Genomic DNA, 13644 nt, shown 5'->3' on the forward strand with positions numbered 1-13644 from the left:
CCTGTTTACCTAGCATATACAACAGCTGACATAGCTGCGGCGTGATTGCGTAGGCGTGTTGTGTACGGGATACGGGGCTGTCTCTTCCGTGCATTCGTCTGCACAAGCCTGCCGTTCAGTGCCCCAACAGCCCCGAAAACACGAATGGCCGACACCTGCATGTGAAATTCTTCATAGTTCCGTGCAGGTAGTGCAAAAAAAGAGAGGGAACAAGCGTGAACCACTGCTGTTGCTGGCAGTGTCAAGTAAGTCGCGTTTGTTCGCTTTCGAGTGCCAATTTATTTAATGTTGTCGCGTGCGAAATATTTATCCGCTTCGTGCAGTCAGTCGAGGGGCTCTCGCATGTAACTCGGCTTCATTATTAATCCCGCGTGGTTCCTTAGTGACTAGGGCGTTGTGCTGCTATAAGCACGAGGTCGCGGGATCAAATCCCGGCAGCGGCCGCCGCATTTCGATGGGGGTGAAATGCACGAACGCCCGTGTACATATAGGGCGCACGATGAAAAACCCCAGGTGGTCAAAATGAATCCAAAGTCCCCCACTACGGCGGGCTTCATAATTAAATCGTGGTTTTGGCACGTAAAATCCCAAAATTTCATTTTTTGGGGGTCCATTATTAAAGGGGACACTGGGGCCCGTAGCCTCCGACGGGTGCCGCTGCTGAGCGTCGGCGTGAGCGGCAGCTTCGCGCAGGTGCAGCGAATGGCGTGATGTGATGCGATCTCACTGCATGTTAAAAACGAAAACGAAGAAAGAGGCAAAGGATTCGTCAAAGACAAAAAAAAAAAAAAAAAGCGTGAGGAAGCTCGCGTGGAAAGCCACCTCACAAGTACCAAGAGACATGATTTTACCATCGCGTCGCGCGACATGACTGTGACGTTCCGGAGGTGTCTAAACCGATGATGGATTTATACCTCCGTCACTCAGTCACTTGGGAGCGCTGTCTAGTCCAATTCGGATGGGGTGCTTCTACAAGGGCACTTTCTATCCCGATTTTGCACGATCGGATCCTGTAGATCGCGATCGTATACGCTGTCGTCTGCACTATATACTGCTCAGTGAGCTCAACCAACTCGATCCGGATTGTTGTACCGCGCAACAGCTACCATTCTTGATCGCGACCGAAATATTTCATCTGTATCGGGCTTGATCACGATAGAAAGTGCCCATGTTGCACCGGTATTAAAAACGAGCGAGGACCAAGGCCATTCAAACCACGGCTGCCCTCCTCTCGCAGAACAACTCGCGGAGCCAAGATGCTACACAGTACAGTCCGCATTCTTTTTAGAAATGAGCTACCTAATCATACGCTTGTGCGCTATAGCGCGCAACTGCTTGCAACTGGCTACTACAAAAGTTTTACCGATCAAGTGCGCGCTGTCAAACACGATAAAGCACAATGTGCGTCGCACGCACAAATCAGCCGATGCTCCATGCGTCACTCAAAGCACGTCGAATTAGAGCTGCAGCGATATTCTCGTCGCACCGAGCAAACTGTCATGACTGAGCTACGAGACGAAGAAACAATGCTGCCGCGAGTAATAGCAAGCATTAAGTAAAACGACAAACTTTCCGGCCGGACGGCGGTTATCTTCGGACGGCGGTTATTCTTCGGACGGCGGTTATCCATGCCGGCCTGCGTACCTTTTCATACCATTTACCCGCGAAACTGTAGAGTTTGACAAGCGACAACAGGTCCCGAATATTTTGTCAGTGTGGTGGCAGTTCACCAGGCAACAGTACCGGGCACCTTGGCTACCCGACCGCCGAACCATCGCGAAACAACGGCCAAGCGAGTAGCAATGTTGCAAAGATCGCGGGCATCGCGAGCGCCTCACGGTGCCGGCGACCTGTTACACGGTGACGCCACTCTGCGCCAGGGGGTGGAGTGGCGCTGGCCTTACGTCACCTTACGTCATATACTACATCCGAAGTACCAAGGCTTCACCGCCAGTTCACGCCACTTACTAGTTTTTGAGACTTTCTACGCCAATTTAAAATTATAATTCCTACTTAAATAGCGAACAGCGTGCTCGACTCTATCACTATAAATCATACGCATTTCATTTCCGTCAAGGTCTCACAACACATTTTGGCCACTTGTCAGTCCCTTTAACGTAGTTTTTATTCAGTTTAGTTACATAAGCTTGTTATTAGTGAGTTTAGTTAGTTTGTTATAGTTGGTTAAATAGGTTGCTTACATGTATTATTTAGTTTAGTTAGGTTAGTTAAGTAAATTATTCGCAAGTTTACTTAGGTAATTAAAGGTAATTAACTTAGTTATTAGGTAAGCAATCAGTTATTTACTTCAGTTAGCTTTGTTAGTTTAGTAGTTAATTAGTTACTTTAGTCAGCTGATTTCATTATTAGTTATGGAAGTAGTTAAGTTAATTACTAAGTCTACTTTTTAATTACTTAGTACAGGTCGTTTAGGTAGTTATTAGTTTAGTTAGTTAATTAGTCAGTCAGTCACCCTTGCGTTGGTTAGCTAAATGCCCAATGCCCAACAAATGTTACGCATTGTCGCTATCACGAAGCATGCTGTCACCACACAGAAAGAGATGTACAGTGCAACAACTGAAACGCAAGCAGCTAAATACAGCAATGCAGGCCTTTTACGCGTAATCACATGTAAGAGCTACGTGCAATCGCTCTGTAGCCGGCTTATAACGATGGAGCAGTCTCAGGTGTACCTTCTGAATTTTGAATTAGGCCGTTATTGCAAAGGCAAGTGAACCTGGCAATGAAACAACGCCTTGTAGTTACTTCAGTTACTTCGAAATTGTTCGCGTTTAAGTTTTTGAGCACTGAAAAAAGCGGCGATTTACCCGTTGTGCCGACAAAGTTCACACGCCTATAATGGCAGCCAACACTCGTGCAAAAGTTGGCGTGCGCACAGATCGCCTGTGGCGTCTGTCCGGCGTCTGCTCCGATGCTCTTCTACTTGCGCCAGCGCCGCGGTGCGTCGACTGCCGGCGGTATATGAAACGCTCTCATAGCGTTACGCGGAAGTTTGGTGACCAGGAGAAAAGTATTGAAGAAACCCTGGCTCTAGTAATCGCGTTCGTCGAAAACATATATGTGTCACCTGTTACGAGTGCTCTTGTAAAAAGACAGCAAACTTCAGCGATTCCTCCGGCTCTGAACACATTTATTGGGACAGCAGCATTCTCTCACAGTGAAAAACCATCATCTTGTTTTGGTTGCCTGCTTTTACCTCAATAATTTTGCTCACATGCACACTACGGGAGAATGGCCAAGAAGCCCGCTGTTAGAGGGTTGTTGGTTGCGAGGTGCGGTCGAAGAGTAATAGCTCAATTTGAATTAAGAATGTGACGAAAAAGAAATATTTGAAACAATATTAAAATGATAATAATAATAAATTACGCGATATTAGATGTAAGTGATGTTGAAATAATTAAATTGTGACGGTCCTCTTGCTCATGTGCGCAGCATCCTTTAGTTTAGCTATAGTTGTGCGTGTTGTGGAATTCGAAAAACATTGACAGAATTTAGCATGCACCAGGCCCGTAGCCAGGAAGTTTTTTCGGGGGGGGGGGGGGGAGGGGGGGGGGGGGGGAACATGCTGAAGGCCTTGACTATTTGAGGAAAGCAACTATTTTGCAGTTTTATTTTCGGTAAAAATCGCAGTATGTAAATTGTGTGCCTTTTTAAATACTATTTTATAACTAGTTTTATATTTTTAGTGTTGAGGTGAATCTTCCTAATAGTATAATATTTTTATATGGACGATTAATAGCTTTCATTAATAAACATAAGACAGCGTTACTCATCGCCGTAGGACTTGGGCACGGATAGATCAAAATTAGCCCTAGCGCCGCCCCCCCCCCCCCCCCCCCTTCTTGGATACGGTCCTGGCATGCACTCTGACCCAGTATGTCTAAAGTAGGTTTATGGAACCTTATGATCGCAGCAGTTTGGCCAAAGGCCTATGGTAATTTTTTTTGTTCAATTCTATCCCATATTGTAGCATGCGGTCCAAATATTGTTATTCGAACACATTTGACTCAGACAATTATGTTTCCTCATATCTATCATGATTTCTTTTGTGTGTCATCATATGGTGAGGTTGCCTTGTAGTAAGAGTTTCTAGAAGTTTCTAGAAGTTGTGTGCAACAACCCTATTTACTGTTTCAGTCATTCAGTAAAGGACAACGTCCAACAACATGCCCGATGTGTCGGCAGCGTGGAATTCGAGGTAACTGTTAAATTTAAAGTTTATTTACACCTTCCTTTACCCCTTTTACCTTTTTGTGAAATGCACTGTTTTTGTAAGTTAATGTTTAAGCCGGCACTGATGAGGCAGTCGCTGTGTTAAAGGCTTATTGGCGTTTTCAGGATCGATGAGTCGCCTTGAAGTACCTGGCATTGGATTATTCAACCTATGGGGCCACAACTTCTTCTACAACTGATGTCACGAGCGACATGATGATTTCTTTTTTCGTTCTCTATTCATTTGCACTGCTGATATATAGTAGAACATTTGGTGACTGTGAATCGTGTGATATAATATGCAAAAACTATGTGGCGTTGCCGTTATGACGGCATTGTTGGCAGTAACTCCGTCGATGCTTTTGGCGTTGTTTTCCAACATGTTTTCCACCAACTGCCGCATTCCCCATTGGCGGACCATGTTTGAGGCTCATCATCATTGTCATCTACGCCTCTTTTACTCCGTCGACACTGTTTTCAAGAGCATGACGACGAAGAATTGCACGATAACACAGTGTCATCTTCTCAACATCTTCTGTGCGATGCACACAATGTAATCCTTGTCCGCTACAGTATTGTTTGTTCTGGCCACCGAAATACATGCACAGACGCTGCCACTCTAAGTCTGTGTGGATCGCAATACCTTGTACTCCTTTCCTTTGATGTTTTTTTGCGCGTTAGCGCAGTAGTTAGCGCGCCAGACTCCCGAATGCTCATCCCGGCAGATACTTGGTCTCTAAACCCAGCAGTGGCGTCTGTGGGCAACGTTTTCTTTTTGTACGCCCAACAGAGATGCTAAAATTGGGGATGACAAGGCTGTCTGACGACGGCATAATAGAGTAGATGACGACGAGGTCACCATAAGAAATGCTCAAGACACATTTTTTTTTAATTTTTGCATTCATTATTAGTCAAACAAACGTTGAAAAGCAGACCACGCAGTCCCGTTGCCAGCTCAAGTGAAAAGTGCCGCCAAAACAACGAAAGACGATACGTGTGGCGCCACCTCGCAGATCTCGAATAAACTTCAGGAAAACTATACATTCGCGAGTTAGCCTGTTTTTGTGTCATTCTATTGTCTATGTATTGCTGAATGGTTACGGCTGCGCGGAGGAAATGTACACCACGCTAGAGCAGCTGACTACTTCGTTTCACTACGACATAACAATGTCGCATCAGGTCGGGATATTCGTAGCTTTAATTAAAGTTTAATTAAAGAAGGATCCAGTTTATGTAGAGGCTTTGGATCCGGGTATCATTGATATAGTTCAAAAGACCTTACTCGTTCGATCAGACATGGGAACCCTCTGGAGGGCACGTCCTCACACCTCCCACTCTCTCATTCTCTATCTCTCTATATGTATCTACATAAATGCAAATAACTATTGCATTAAGAGAAAGAGCCTGTAAATCCATCTGTCAGTTATTTTTAACATCAACAGACATAGGACAAATTATCAGTCACACATGGTGAACCATGCGGGCCCGAAAAATTTTTTGAATTTGCATTTATTTCTTGCAACTGTACAAAATTTGATGATGATACAGGGAGAAAAGTGCCTGACAGAGGTGCCTGATCCCGCCCAGTAGCAGCAGTACAGCCCACATAAAAAATGAACATTTGCTACAAAGAATTTTAATGATTAAACAAAGAATTGTACTTGGTGTTTAAGGCTACAGCACAAATGTATCGTTAGTTAAAGTAATAGTACTATCGAGGTTATACACAACAGCGTACAATCAACATAAAGGACTTGAAATATTCACAAGAAATGAAATAGTTCACATGTGTGCGACCTTGCAGGATTACAACCTAATTTCTAGCAAGGCTGTTTCTTTCAAGCAGATGCAATAGGAGTTTCAATTGCCTGTAATTATCTGGCATACTTTTAAAAAGTTGCCTGTATATGACTGTTCCGTGTGAAACATTGGTCACATGTAACGTTTTCGAGCACGCGTCTTGCTGGGAATTTTTAAAAAGCCAGTAATTCATCAGCGCACATGTTACGAATTCGACAGAATAATAACCATGATGTCCCCCTCCCCCCGCTCCCCCCCACCCCTTTTGCCAATTTTCGCAAGATTTGATCTCGGTTGCGTTCACAGTTACCCAAAGCAGCGGGATAAATTCTGTTTTGCTCTTAAAACACTCTCTTAAGGTTCCTGATCGCTTGCATGCGTAATTTATTGCAAATGTCATAGTCTCCCCACTTTGAACTTTACCTACAAATTACCCATAACACGCCCTTTATTTTCCCCAAATATAAACAAAGTGTCTCGTTTAGTTCACCGAGGATATCGGAGAAACCAACTACGACTGTAATATGACGCTGAAAACCGGAAGAAGAAAAAGCGAGAGCTCAGTAATACTTTGCGAACAGGACCAGGACCGCACAAATTTTATCACACAGTGCACTTACCATGATATTGCTGCATCCCGTCCGTCCTGTACAAATCCTCCGCTGACGATCCTCACGAACGCGAACCTAATTGACGTAGACGTGGATGGTGTTCCATTTAAGGCATTGGTTGATACTGGCGCCCAAGTGTCTATAATGAGCGCTAATCTTTGTCGTCGCCTGAAAAAAAATCTTACGCCTGCCATCACTCGGGCCGTACGCGTCGCCAATGGCGCCACTGTTGCCGTCAGTGGTATGTGCACTGCGCGCGTAGGAATTGCTGGCCGCCACGTTCCAGTCCTGTTCACCGTGCTGACCAGTTGCCCTCACGACCTCATCTTCGGGCTCGACTTTCTGACGACGCATTCTGCCCTCATCGACTGTTCCACCGGTACGCTGTGCCTCGAGCTTCCTCTTGTTTCCGACGTTCGCCCCGAACCACCGAACACCCTCTGCACTACAGCGTTTGTTCGGTTACCTCCAAAAGCCCTAACCTTCGTCGAATTGGCCTCAACGGCATCCGTGCCTGATGGCGACTATGTCGTTGCACCTATTCGTGACGTCCTCCTGGCGCGCGACGTCTCTGTGCCACACTCTGTCGTTACCCTTGCCGCTAATCGGATGTGTCTCCCCGTCATCAATTTTGGCTTGACGAAGCAAGTGTTACCTGAAGGCATAGTGGTGGCCACGCTCCGGTCTGTGACAGACGACCACGTCACTGCTTTTGCAGCCGACGCGTCTCCCGATCTTCCTGATTACCCACAGGATGCCTTGAACCTCGACGGCCCATTACGTCCCATGGTCGCTCCGGACCTCGCCCCTGGCCAAGCAGCCGCCCTATATCGCCTTTTGTTGTCCTACCGCGACATATTTGACACTGAAAATCGCCCACTTGGTCAGACGTCCCTTGTTCAGCATCGGATAAACACTGGTGATGCTGTTCCCATTCACCGCCGACCGTATCGTGTGTCCACGGCAGAGCGGCAAGTTATTCAGCAAGAAGTAAACAAGATGCTCGCCAAAGGCATTGTTGAGCCATCGTCGAGTCCTTGGGCGTCGCCGGTTGTGCTCGTCAAAAAGAAAGATGGCACGTGGCGTTTCTGCGTTGATTACCGCCACCTAAACCGAATCACTAAGAAGGACGTTTACCCTTTACCACGAATTGACGACGCTCTTGATTGTCTTCACGGTGCCAAATACTTTTCGTCCATTGACCTTCGATCTGGTTATTGGCAGATTTCCGTCGATGAGCAAGATCAAGAAAAGACCGCTTTCGTCACTCCAGATGGCCTCTACCAATTTAAGGTTATGCCGTTCGGTTAATGCAATGCCCCCGCCACGTTCGAACGGATGATGGACTCTCTGCTTCAAGGTTTCAAATGGTCAACTTGCCTTTGTTACCTCGACGACGTCCTTGTGTTTTCTCCTACATTTGAGACGCACCTTGAGCGCGTTGCAGCCATCCTTGACGTCTTCCGCAAGGCTGGGCTCCAATTAAACTCATCGAAGTGCCACTTCGGGCGCCGACAGATTACAGTGCTCGGCCATCTCGTCGATGCTTCCGGAGTACAACCCGACCCGGAGAAGGTTCGAGCAGTAACGGCTTTCCCTGTACCTCAGTCTGTCAAAGACGTCCGGAGTTTTGTGGGGCTCTGTTCTTATTTCAGACGGTTCGTGAAAGATTTCGCAGCAATGGCTCAACCACTCACAGAATTTATGAAGAAAGACGTGCCTTTTACGTGGGGTTCCCCTCAGGCTGCTGCATTTTCACGCCTTATCACGATTCTGACTAATCCACCGATCTTGGCCCACTTTGACCCGTCCGCACCTACAGAGGTCCGAACCGATGCCAGTGGTTATGGGATCGGCGCCGTCTTAGCGCAACGCCAACACGGACACGACCGCGTTATAGCCTACGCTAGCCGACTCCTGACAACTGCAGAGCGCAACTATTCGATTACCGAGCGCGAATGTCTTGCTCTCGTCTGGGCTGTTTCAAAGTTCCGCCCATATTTATATGGCAAGCCCTTCTCAGTAATCACAGACCATCATGCGCTGTGTTGGCTTTCGTCGCTCAAGGATCCTACTGGCCGGCTCGGTCGTTGGGCTCTCCGACTACAAGAATATCCCTACACAGTGACGTACAAGTCGGGACGCCAACACCAGGACGCAGATTGCCTCTCTCGCTACCCAGTCGAAGACCCGACCTCTACGTCTGAGCCTGACACCGACGCCTGCGTTCTCTCTGTTTTTCCTCTGGTCCATGTCGCCGACGAGCAGCGCCGTGACCCGTCCTTGCGTGTCATCATTGACCGCCTGGAATCTCCCCTTGCCGACAGTTCCCTTCGCTTATTCACACTTCAAGATGGCGTACTCTACCGCCACAACGTTCACCCCGACGGCCCAGCATTACTCCTTGTGATCCCTATAAAACACCTTCGCTCGGCTGTTCTCCACGAACTTCACGACCTCCCCACTGCCGGTCACCTCGGTGTGTCACGTACCTACGACCGGATCCGCCGACGCTTCTTTTGGCCTGGGCTTGCTCGCTCCGTTCGAAGATACGTAGCTGCGTGTGATAAATGCCAGCGACGCAAGACACCATCGACGCTACCTGCTGGGTACCTATAACCAATCGACATTCCCGCGGAGCCATTCTTTCGGGTTGGTCTAGATTTACTTGGTCCCTTTCCTCTTTCTACCTCTGGGAACAGGTGGATCGCTGTGGCCACAGATTACGCCACGCGCTACGCCATCACCCGAGCGCTCCCTACAAGCTGCGCCACAGATGTTGCCGATTTTCTTTTACGCGACGTGATTTTATTACATGGAGCTCCGCGACAACTTCTCACCGACCGTGGCCGGACTTTCCTGTCAAAAGTTATCGCGGACATCCTGCAGTCCTGTGCCACGAGGCACAAGCTATCCACGTCATATATACCATCCGCAAACTAATGGCCTCACGGAGCGTCTTAATCGCACTCTCACAGACATGCTCGCGAAGTATGTCTCTTCAGACCACACAGACTGGGACCTCACTCTGCCGTTTGTCACCTATGCCTATAATTCCTCGCGCCACGACACAGCCGGCTATTCCCCATTTTTCCTCCTGTTCGGCCGAGAACCAGCACTGCCCCTCGACACAACTCTCCCTGTTCACGCGGCACCCACCAGTGAATATGCACTTGATGCCGTCGCCCGCGCTGCTCACGCAAGGGAAATTGCCCGTGACCGCCTTTTGAACTCCCAAGAGAGTCAAAGGCGTTTGTACGACCAGCGACACCGAGACGTGCACTTCCCGCCTGGTTCTTTGGTGCTTCTATGGTCTCCGTCGCGTCAGGTCGGCCTGTCAGAAAAACTGCTGTCGCGTTACACAGGCCCCTACCGAGTGCTTCGTGCCGTGACTCCCGTCACATACGAGATCGCCCCTGACGCCCCATCTGCTTCCCAGTTCAGCGATGTCGTGCACGTTACACGACTGAAGCAGTATCACCCTCCCAGTGATGACATTTAGACGCTCCGGGACGTCGCTTCTGCCGCCGGGGGATTATGCTACACGCGTGTGGTATTTGATTGTTTGACCGAGGCGCGCGGCCGCCATCACTCGAGAAAAGAAGAGGAAGAACGAGCTGGGCTCGCGCTGTGAACCTAACCGGTCAGCGCTGCAACCGCTGTTGTAAATACATCCTGTAAATAGTTGCCCGTCTTACTGACTCGTTCTTCGCGTAACAATATATATACTTCAACTAAATATAAACACCATGCTTCGCCTAGTTTACCAATGATACCAGGGAAAAACAACTAAATGCGGTGTATAACGCATAAAAATTGGGAGCAACAGAGTATTCAATAACTATTTTCAAAGCACATAAGTAACTCACACAGTTCTAACTTTCGGTACACGTCACCAAAAAGTCGCCCCCATTTCCTCAACATGTGGAATGTCTGCTGTTCTTGCTCCTGCGAGCAAACAAGTGCTAGTGTAACTCTTGCGTAGAAACAGCCTAAAAATGAAATAGACAACGTCCGAAGTGACACATGCCGTTAGAAAAAAATTCAAGTCATTGTTATGATATTGTAGTGGTTCTTCACATTCGACAAGGTCCTTCTCACCAAACATATCTTGGATAAGTCGTTATTACACTATTAAATTAGTCAAACCTGTAGGAGGTTTTATTAGATTATTTAGTGGTGATAAAAGACTAAGACTGCAACGCTATGTAGACTACCTCTGGACAGAGATTCAACAGTTCCACTATTTGATAATGCAACGATTTCATGCCGTCAACCACGTAATCGTTGGGTGTGGCTGATTCTTATACATTATCCGGATCTCTTCTCTCGCTTTTAGGTTAAAAACGCCCAGCTGATTTTGTTTTCAAATATGGTTAAGGTTCTCCCAGAAAACTGGGCATGATGCAAGCAGCGCAAGCTTAAATTTGTTATGGCGGTAACCTCCCAGTGCCAGCCTTCTACACAATGCGAACGTGTAGGGTGCATCCCACGCGTCAACCGCTACAGTGCGTCGCGACGAGGCACGAAAGACAATCCTCCCTGCCCAAGCAGGGGGTACGTAGTAAAAAAAATGCATTACTTACGTGGGCAGTCTATTCAAAAAGAAAATTTGTCCCCAGCTGTAGTTTTGTTGGATTTTACAGCGTGCAGCTGAAGGTGCCCGCTTTCAAAAAAAAAAAAGGGGGGGGGGGCAAATGGCATACTTTGACCCCCCCCCCCCCCCACCCCCAGTTTCGACAGTGGGGGGCAAGTGCCCCCTCAAGTGGGCAAGTGACGCCCGAGTTATCCTCGGGCGTCTAGACTCTGAAAAACCTGTTGCCCCGGCGCAGCTGGAAGCTAGCAGTGCTACTCCCTGTGCACTTCCCTTTTCTTCTTCCGTCGTATTTTGCGCTGTTTGAACAGAATGTAAAAGTCCAGAAAGACCGAAGTCACCTCAAACCAAAAGATGCCATTGTATTCCTTACCTAAATCAATGTAATTAATGCTTTCAGCGTGGTGTAAGTGCGTTCGCGACTTGCTGAGTCTTGAAAGGCAAATTGGTAAAACGATTACTGGTAAGATAAGATAATTCGTCACGCGGCTGAAATATGGCACTGCGTCCACCTATGATTACACGCAGCAGCGCATTACGCTGCACCATGGAGGAACGAGAAGCTTTCTTTCTCCATTTACTCCATCCATGCACGGATGGGGTAAAACCGATAAATTTGATCCGTGTGTGGCTTGATCGCGATGGAAAGTGCCCGCCTCCGGCGCTCAGGACCTGTCGTGGCGTGGCGATCAGTGGTCGTGGCTGCGCTTCGGCTAGAGTGTACTAGGATACGGTTGAGTGGGACGAGCGGCTGGGCGGCGCATGCTTTGCAGTGAGGCACCCGACGTGGAAATATACTGTGGCGGCGTGGCGATAGAAGTGGATTGGGCCGCATCAAAGTCGCGCTGTTGGAAAGTGCTGGCGATACTGCTCGGCAGGGTCATTCGTATTACTTCGCGCTCTGGTATTTGCGTTCAGACCGCTCAAATAGTGTTCATAATTGCATATGACATGTATTTATGCCTTAAGAATAAATTCATTTCATTCTCTTCTTCATATTATTTTTTTAATGCCACTCGGTGGTCTTTTTCGGTCTCGGGCTGGGCTCGGGCCGGGCTCGGGCCTAAGGTAAAGGGGTGGTGGGCCGGGCCGGGCGGGTAACGGAGATTATTTCCGGGTCTCGCCATAAAACTTTTGGTCAGGCTCGGGCGGGTAGCCCGACGTAAAATCGGGCCCGGGCCGGGCCCGGGCTGAAAAAATCGGCCCGTGCAGTGCTCTACTCTGTAGAAGCTGTCACCCTTGCTTTGGCATACTGATTCAAGTGTGCGGCTATGCACATAGTCTTAATACGTTGGCGTTAGAGTTTGCGTAAGTTTGCGTGCGAATTCGGGTAAATTTTTTGTAGATAACGTGCGCGAAACTTACTATGCCAGGAAGCGGTGCTACTTCCTTAGTCATTGTTTAACAAGCAGTACTCACTCTTGCCGACGTTGCGGGGTTGGAGTTATTTCTCTGGAGGTTAGCGATACAGCGCTAGCGGATGAGTGAAAATTTTTTATCCACGAGGAAAGTCGTGCATCGAGAAGGTCCGGCAACACAGGCTGTCCGTATGTACCCACGGTCCATGAACTTGCTCATGCACACATATTCATTCCATTCATTAATATGCCAGTCATCATTTTGCAGCCAATATCTGCACACGTCTTCAATCCTCCGCTCCACATACATGAACGGAGCACAGAGCATAAGCGAAAACCCAGTTGCGTTTCCGACAGCTGATCGCACAGAAAGATGGCCGAAGCGAATGGTTTCGTATTCGTGCGCTTTCGCTGAGGCAACGTGTGGCGCGCCGCCGAAAGCGCCATCTCGTTCCTCGAAAACAAATTGCTCCGCGAGAAAGGTCAATGTGGGAGAGGCGCATTATAATAATAATAATAATAATAATAATAATAATAATAATAATAATAATTATTATTATTATTATTATTATTATTATTATTATTATTATTATTATTAGTCGTTACATTATGTGCCTCCCGTTGCTTGAATATGCCTCAGTGGTGTGTAATGCAACAAGCAATTAAAAGAGCATTTTATTTGAGCACAGCTATTTACGTGTTTTCATTTCGCGATTTATTGGCTGTCGCGGACAATGTGTCTCATGCGGCACGTTGCAAACGAGCGAAGTGTGACGCGACTGCCTCGCTAATCGGGAGATCACGAGAAGCAGCACGCGGGTGACGCGTAGGCGCGATTCAGAGCCGCTGCCGCGACAGACTTCCCCTCATGCAGCGCTTTGTTTTGACGCGCTCGCCGCATGCCTTATCGATGGCGTCATCGCTGAACAGCCGACGCGCGCTACTGTGGCGCTATTTCGGAGCGATCGTCGCCGCAGAAAGCCCCATACACAATAATTGGAGGACGCTTAAACTTCGCCTTTAATAGTGGAACGCTATAGCGTTACCG

The 13644-nt window shown here is 47.9% G+C and overlaps 1 long non-coding RNA gene across 1 annotated transcript; it reads left to right on the top strand.

Annotated features, from left to right (window-relative positions):
- Positions 1 to 4452, top strand: LOC125942723 (uncharacterized). Its single transcript, XR_007465320.1, has 3 exons — positions 1 to 245; positions 4159 to 4219; positions 4360 to 4452. It is a non-coding gene; the product is annotated as an uncharacterized LOC125942723 (long non-coding RNA).
- The last annotated feature ends 9192 nt before the right edge of the window (positions 4453 to 13644 follow it).

This window comes from Dermacentor silvarum, chromosome 1 (genome assembly GCF_013339745.2).
Source record: "Dermacentor silvarum isolate Dsil-2018 chromosome 1, BIME_Dsil_1.4, whole genome shotgun sequence".
NCBI lineage: Eukaryota > Metazoa > Arthropoda > Arachnida > Ixodida > Ixodidae > Dermacentor > Dermacentor silvarum.